This window comes from Chelonia mydas, chromosome 13, assembly GCF_015237465.2.
Source record: "Chelonia mydas isolate rCheMyd1 chromosome 13, rCheMyd1.pri.v2, whole genome shotgun sequence".
In the NCBI taxonomy this organism is placed as follows: domain Eukaryota; kingdom Metazoa; phylum Chordata; order Testudines; family Cheloniidae; genus Chelonia; species Chelonia mydas.
The window spans coordinates 11,851,564-11,859,996 of NC_051253.2; the positions used below are offsets into that span (position 1 = coordinate 11,851,564).

The 8,433-nt window shown below is 44.8% G+C and overlaps 1 long non-coding RNA gene across 1 annotated transcript; it reads right to left on the reverse strand.

Moving 5' to 3' along the window:
* Positions 1-2,850: 2,850 nt before the first annotated feature.
* LOC122462730 lies at positions 2,851-8,030 on the reverse strand. Its single transcript, XR_006285468.1, has 3 exons — positions 7,914-8,030; positions 5,176-7,265; positions 2,851-3,816 (listed from the first exon to the last, which is right to left on the reverse strand). It is a non-coding gene; the product is annotated as an uncharacterized LOC122462730 (long non-coding RNA).
* Positions 8,031-8,433: the final 403 nt, after the last annotated feature.

Below are 8,433 nucleotides of genomic sequence, written 5' to 3' on the forward strand. Positions count from 1 at the left end.
ATGCTTACCACAATAGGGTCCCGGTCCATGACTGGGGCTCCTAGTGATATACTGGGCGCTACGGTACTACAAATAATATAAAAGCAATGAATACTGTGTGACATCTTGCACAGCAGGTGCCAATTTCAATGTGCCACCAACTGTAACACATGCAAGAAGCATTGTGGTTGCAGTGCCTACTAGGAGGAAGCAGAAATTTCAACAATTCCAGTTCACAAAGTTCAATAATAAAGGGAAGGGTTGGTGTGATTAAAACTTTCTTTTAAAAAATCAAACTTTTTCCGACCATCCTAGGACATTACTTAGGTGGGGGGAAGGGTTTCTCAGTGCTTGGGACGCCTTAAGCGGATGCAGGAGGGAGAAATTTAAAAAGTTTTAAAAGGGGTTTTCCTAACTTTGTATTATGATTATTGGTTTGCTTCTGGGTTGGTTTCTTTAAGTTATTGTCAAAGTTTAGCATAGATTTCATGGGACCATAAGCGCCGTCAGCTTATAGCACAGTCATATAGCATGAACACAAAATAGGTAATACAATAAAGGAGAGACTCTTTTGTTTTGTTTCTGAAATGTTTGTCTCATTTTCAGGTATCCTGACCATAGGTGTCATATTCTTGCAGGCATGGTGTGTGGAATTCACTGCAAAGTATCCCATCCTTATCCCTCAACTCAGATGTCTCTCTGTATATTCGCCCTTATCATAGAGATGGGTGTCAGCCAAGTGATGGATCCAAACATCTCAGAACCTTGGAGAGAAGAAATGGGAATCAGAACCCAGATCTGCATTGTACATTTGGCTTGGCTTTTGTCTCGGTAATGGGCCAAAACAAAACACTGGATCCAAACATTGCTTTTTGGAGGGGGGCGTGCTTTTGCATTTTACTACTCAGGCCTAGATATCCATATGATTTATTATTTATGCAGTCCCATAGCTGTGCAAAGGAATTATATGTATAACTTCATCTTTTCCAGGGATGCTTACCATTGGAATACTCTGGGCACGTAGCAATAGTATGGGATTTGCTGAGACCTGCAGCGGGTGACAAGTGTTCACCACTCGGTAAATTCCCAAATCTGCTTATTATAGCTGGGTTTTTTTTATCCTTGCTTCTAGGCATATGTACAACACAAGCAACAACAAATCTCACCACCACCACCACCCCACCAAAAAAAACCCCAAACAACGTCCCAAACTTCTACACAAATAAGTTATGAACTCATCTCACTTTTTCGAATCATCAGGATGAAGATATTCCCTCCCCTTTATCTCAGTTACCCCCATGTTAGCTCACCCCACTGTTTGAAAGACTGGGAGGCAGTGTGCTTAGGGTCTGTTGGAATAAGGGTGGAAAGCCAGAGGTGGAGGGGTCTCAGTGAGAATACCCTGCCAGTAGCCCCCAGCCCTTTAAAACAGCATAAGCTCAAGTGCATTTACTGATCTCAGATGGTGGTATTGCGTACATAGCTGAAGGAGTGACGATAAGAGAGCAACAGTGGGGCAACAAAACTGCCTCTAGGTATATCACCTAAGCCCTCTGGGGATGGATTTCAGTTCCCTTTCACATAATACCAGATGAAGCATCAGCGAGAGAAATTCTTTTAGCCTTTTGAAAATTCTGTCTAGACACTCTGGGAACGTGGTGCACTTCATCACACCATAGTTACCCATAGGACTTAAACAACCAAGATAAATCTATGTCAACAAGAGCAATAGTAACTTAGGCCAACAGCCTTGGCAATGGCATTGCAATTTTTTTCTCGTTCTATTTTGTTGGGTGTCTCCGTGAAATCTTATTGCCTCAGCCCCATGCTGCAGCTCACTGTTCTGAACCTCTCCTCTGCCACCCTAAAAACCTCCCTGTTGAGCAAAATGCAAAAATTAAAGACTCAGAAGAGAAAATGAATGGTCATGCACAGTGCTCCTTAGGTCCCATTTGTCTCACTTTGATTGGAACTGAGGTTGTGCGTTCCACAATGAACTCTGCAGCTTGTAGATATTGTCTTGCTCCCATGGATATTGTCTTAGGGTGAGAGACACCCATTGTTTTTTTGTTCACTGGTCTCAGCTGGTTCAGATACATAGAAACATAGTTATATAGATATTGCCTTCCTGGATCAGACTAGTCCAGTCGCTTGTCTCGAACAGTGGCCAGATTCTTCAGAAGAAGGTTCAAAAATCATCAGAGTGGACAGGTCTGGAATAACCTGTCCCTAGGGGAAGTTTCCATCTAATCCCAGCCCCTTAGTAGCTGGATGAGCATTTAAATTGTTTAAACTATCTAATGTAACCGTGGTGGTTCTCATTATCCATATAAATAGCTAATCCTGCGTTGCTCCTGGAAAAGCACAGGAAGGAACATTGGTACCCACTGGGGTTACGCAGATTTGCGAGGGTTTTGTTTCACTGTAGCCCAAAACCATTAGCCATTTTGATCCTGGACAATTCACATATTAAAGATAATGATAACAGGGCACCTCCACTGGGTTAACACTTTAGGATTGGGTTTGTGCTGTGGGAATGGTGACCGAGTTGCAATGCAGTCATTGTGCAATGCTTTTGTTTTCACGATTCACACTTGTTCACAAATGTCTGTTATTGGAAGCATGGAATCCCAATTAGCAGTTGATATGGAGCAGGGATCCCTATTAAGGTTAAACAGGTCAAAGTTTGCCAGTGTTGAGTGAGAAAGAAGAGCTGTTTAATCACCGGGTAGTAACTAAGCAGATGCCTTTATGGTTACTTGAATTGTGAACTAAGTCATAAAGACATTTATCTATGAATTTCCTGCGCTGTAGATTTCTCCTATGTTGGGAACTAGTAATGCTTTCTGTCGCCACATATCACTAATCTCACTTTGCCCATCCCTCCCGTGTATCCTTGGGACTCCTGGTATTTCTGAACCTGGTGGTGAAACAGAAAAATAAGTGTTTGCAGTATGCTGGCACCAGACAGTTACGCCATTTCATTCCATGTGCTGTGAATCGCGGGCCCCAATCCTGAACCTGAAAACATGTGTTCATCGTCATTAGGAAGGAGGGTTCAAAGTCAAGGAAACTATAACGAAGTATAAAAAGTACTCGATGGAATGTGTAATTACAATATTGTAGAAAAGAAATGCAAACCAACAATATTTAAAACGTAATGGGACTGAACAGTGGGCGAATATTAATGTCTCTGCATCAGTCCCCTTGCCCTCCACCTGGCAAGGGGGAGAATGACAAGGAAAAACTGTTCTTGGGAACAACCAGGGACATCTTTTGCATGGGGTTCAGGGAAGCAGGCACTTGGTGGGGTTCAGGGGCTACCACAGGCTCATTGTTCTTGTCATGGATGTGCAGGGCAGTCCCCCGGCGCGGGGTTTTGGGTGCCAGTGGAAGGTAAGGTCCCAGTGGAACTGAGCTCTTTGTTTTCCTTCTTGTTTGGTGGGGGGGTGGGGGAGAGGGTTGACCCCTCTGACTCAGCAGCACCATGGGCAGAAGCTGAAGGAGGAAGAGATGGAGATTCATGGACAGGTACAGTGGTCATGGCAGCAGGTGGACCCCAATCTCATTTGGCCACCAGTTCAATAAGCCCCTATATTTGGGAATGCTCCTGTTCCCTATGGCATGCCTCCTGCTCCGTGAACCAGTTCACCAATGTCTCCTCCTGCTGAAGCACCCGCTTCTCCCTGGCCCTGAGGAATTCAAACTGCTCCTGGTTCCTCCTGTCCATCCCTATGAGCAGCTCTCCCAGAGTCCTTCTCAGGCTGTCTCTGCTGTCCCTGGGGTGCGGCTTCTGCCCTCCTGGGAGAATGGTTTCGCTCTCTGGAGCCAAAGATCCTGCCAGTTCAAAGACAAGGATCGCATTATATTTTGTTTCCTTTATAAGAAGCTGAGAAATTCCACTCACCCCCCCTCCACACACACACACATAATATAACTTTGCTGTCAATGGCCACAGCATTGATACTGCTCAGCATTCCAGGAATGAGATTATCCTTGGTTCTCAGACAACGTGGCGCATGAGGAAGAAGAAGAAACTCCGCTACTGTTTTCTAAAATTTAATTTTTTCATATTGTCTCAAAGGAGGGTGGCAGTTCCTTCTAGGAGCTATGTTACCAGTTTGTTCTTCCTTAAAGGCTGGCCAATTTTGGGAGAACCTAGGCATTTTCAAGGTATCAGCATGGAAAGAGAGATGACTTTTCAGTCCTGTGAAGAAGAGCTAGAAATCTGTGCCAGAGCGATCTTTCTGCTAATAGTTGCCCACTATATATTGCTGAATGGAGGGGTTTGGTCAACTATAAAGGTGGACCAAGCAGATTTGCACTGCCATTGAACATCAAGACCCAGCTGGATTTTCTGCTACACCAGAAATTTGTTGAAATTTGCACTGGGAGGCAATTCGACTGGGAATTGACTATATTCTCAATTAGCATATGAGCTTCCATGCAAAGGGAGATGCGAACTGCAACCCACCCCCATTCCCTGGTCTCAGCATCACCAGAAAATCGTGCCCAACAGTGGTGGAATAGACAGGGGCATACCGCATATTTATTTGGTTCCCCAATGTTTCAGATCAGCACCACAAGCCCCTCACCTCTCCACTGAAAAGAGGCCAGACACCAGGGACAGAAAGGGTAAACATTCTGTGATCTTCCAAGGGAGAAAGGACTGCTGTGACGAACTTCCTCAGATAACAAAGGTGTTACCTTCCCCTCTCTATCCCCCGATTCCACACAGCTCCCACTGGTAAGGGGATGGTAAGAAAGAGGGGAGAGAGGGGCAGAAGCATCGTAACTGCAATTTTCCAAGGGACAAAAGACAGCTGTTACTAACTTTAGACAAACAATGATAAGTGTTTGTTCTATCCCCAGCTGGTACCTTTCCAACCCTCCCCCTCACTTCCGCTGGTCTGCGAGAAGCCGGAACCATCACTGCCTGTGTGTTGGCCGAGAAATGCACAGACAAGGACACAGTGATTTTTTTTGTTGTTTTTCATCTGTTTTTGAGCCATAGATTCAGCCAAATGCATAACAGTCGTTCATCAGAAATCAATAAAGTCATTGATTTGTAGCATGTCTTGTTTAGAGTCAAGGTTTCAGGGTGGAGTGGAGTGGGGCCTGGGCTTAAAATCAAGAATGTCACACCAAAGCAAGAGGAGATATTGATAGGGAGGGTGGGGTTCCATTGTAACTTACCAGCCTTGAGGTCTGCTTCCTGCAGTGGCTTGGCGTCCTCCTCAACCAGTTCCTTCAGGTAGAGGTGCAAAATTACATGCTCTCCATCTTCTGGGACTTCCTTCTTGCTCTGGCCTTCCACAACATCCTGTCGAACAATGAGGCAGGCTGGCTTGAGGAGGGGGTCATGAGCCACTTCAGGCTCTGTACTGGGAGCCCATGACAGCACCCGGTCCAGCCCATTGTAGAAGGGGGCATGTACGACAAGCTCTCCCAGAGCGACTGTTCAAGTCTTTTGTACTCCTGTAGAGGAGCCTTAAGTGCTTTAGACGTTCCTGGCATGGAGCTGGAGTCTACTTAATGTCCATCCAGTCCAGCCTCCAGGAAATTTCCTAGTAGAGGTAAATGTTCCTGCCACTCCAGAAGAAGTCATGGAGGATGGTATGTGCTGAACACACATTGGTCAGCAGCTGGGTGTAGTTGGCAGGCCAGGCAGCTGCTCTTGGAGCAGGAGCCATGATTACCAGCTGTATTGATCAAAAGAATGCAGTGGAAAGCTGTTCTGATGTGGTCAATACAGCTCGCTACCGCTAATGAAGACAGGGGGACAGGGACCTATGTAGACTGGGGAAGGGTCTGGAAGAAAAGGATTCACTACGTTATGGGACTGAGGGTGGAGGACTATTGAAACTTGAGACCTGGTACATGCCTCTTACCCCCATCCACGCTGCAAACCGGCATGGGTACAGAGTTGTGCCCCAGCCTGAGGCATGTACTTACCCACACCCCTGGGGTGTGCTTGCTTGCTCACCTCCTAGTCACTTTCAGCCATCTGTTTCTGGGTTTAGAAGTGGACAATATGGGGGTTGGACACATGTACAGTTACTAGCATAGATGTACCCAAAGAAAGACTTCCTGAGCAGTATGGTGTCAGCATTGGCTGCCAAGCTCAGAAAACAACTAAGCTCCTCGATACCAAGTACCAATGGCATCGTGGCTTTTCTCCTCCCCCTTCGTTTTCCTACAGTGCTGAAAGACCAAGGCTAGTAGCTGTCTGCAGGACACAGACAGCTTGAGGCAATGCATGTCCAGTGGAGGGATGGTATGAGGCCCGCTTGCACATGTCTGGACACATGGGGCATCATTTAAAGTAAAAGGAGTACGAAGCGATATCAGCTGGCTGATCCCCAGAACCCATCCACAGGGGAGGTTTTCTAGTAGCAAGAAACCATCAGTACCTAAAGCCTGCCAGTGCTTGTTAGGAGAATGCTGGCAGACATGCTGTACAATACAAATCAATCAGTAATAATAATCATTAATAACACTTTGTACCCATGTGACACTTTTTGTCTGAGGGTCTCAGACCCATGGAACAGTAAACATGACTTGAATTTTACATTTTGCTTAAGGTCATAGACGAAATCAATGGAAGAACAGAGAATAGCTTTGTTGAGTCAGGCTTCCTGCTCTAACCATTAGACTAATCGGTTCCTTTATATAATCACAGATGTTGGCAACAGAAGACCTAATGTTCTTGTCCATCTACCTAATCCGCCTAGCCCATCTATCTAAGCTTTAACCTGCAATTTTGTGTTATCCATGATAAATCAGGAAAAAGATTTGGGCTCCTCTCCTAAATTAGAAAACAACTCCGCAGTTGGAAGATCACAGAAGCTTCACAGACAAAATCCTCGACACAAGTCCTGTACGTGAATTCAACCCTCTGGTGGGGAATAATTTTTACTGAAGTTCATTCAGACTTCTGAGAACTAAGCAAGGAAACCCTGTTGAATGTCAATATGATGTTGGCACTTCACCTTGGATAAGTACTGATATTCTGCGACGATGACTTTAAAACACACAAGGATAAACAACCCCAGAAAGATATGTCTTAAAGCAGTGCCTACAGCTTCACCATAGCTCAGACAAGGTTTTTATTCTACCACCCTTACATTTACATAAACTAGTACCAAACTCTCTGTGAGTAGACCTGTTGAAAACAATGTGAATACGGCTGGCAGAAGTGAGTTCCATGATTGCAGTTTGGTGTCTGACTTTTTCAAATTACATTAGGCTGAAATTTGGATTTGGAAGCTTGCTTAGCAATGGACCTACAGAGGGGGGAAAAAGGTTTATTTCATTATTCGGCAGCAAGTCCATAATTTTGAATCAGTTTCAGAGATGTTTTTATTGTTAAATTCTTCAAACAAAAGAAAAACCGCAAACCAATCAATCAAACAAAAAACCCCACCACAACTATGCTTTTGTAGTGCTTGTGATCTCAAAGCACTGAAGAAATATTAACTAATTCTGGCAACATCTTGGACCAGCAGGTAAGTGTTGGTATCCCTGTTTTACAGATGGATTAAATAGATCCATACACATCCAGAGTTATACACTGAATCAGGGGCAGAGCTAAGAACAGAGGAGAGTAGGTCCAGATCCCAGTCCCTGCATTCTAAGCACTTCATAACACTCCAAATTGCAACTGCAGGCAGCCATCTAAAGTGGATTAATGAACTGGTTTATGTTAGTACTGCATTTTGCAGATGCTATAGACGGGCTAACCATATTAATTACAAATAGTTATATGTTAAATAATATAATTTGGTAAAACCAATAGTTTGCCCCAGGCTACAATTTATCTGTTTTAGCTACTTTTCACACCCATGATTTCCCAATCCTTTCAGTGGAAGCCTATGAAGATATTATTATAAGGTCAACCAGAGATGTACGGAAACAGACAGTGAAAGTCTCACCTTGGTATTTTAGGACAAAGTGACGGCCCAAGTGATGGGACACACTGACCTGGTCCGTAGGTTGGCAGGGAAAGGGCAAATTCTTTCTCCTTGGGGTTAGCTGAAGGAACACAGCTGCCTGCCCTGAGTGCAGAGTAGCAGAGCTGAGCCAGCTGTAGAGAATTCATTAATTCCCCACAGGAACATTACAAAAGGGATGTGCTGGCTGGAGTAGAGGTTTGAGTATGGCAGTGATAGTCTAGGCAGACCAGTCTCGAGGGAGATGGTTAAAGGGTGTGTGTGCAGGGCCATGGGAATCCTTCTTTCCTGATTAACTTGGTGGAAGTGAGCTATGCTCAGAGTGTTGCTTTGCACGTTGGTTGAGGGAAATTTTATATTCATGGCCCTAAAAGGGCAGAGCATACTTTAGAGTGCCACTTTCGTTTTCCAAGGAAACAACAACTTAAGGCGGATTAAGCTCCTCTGGACCCAGACCCAGAGCACTTTCCTCCTCCAAAGGGAACCTTCTGACTCTCTCGGA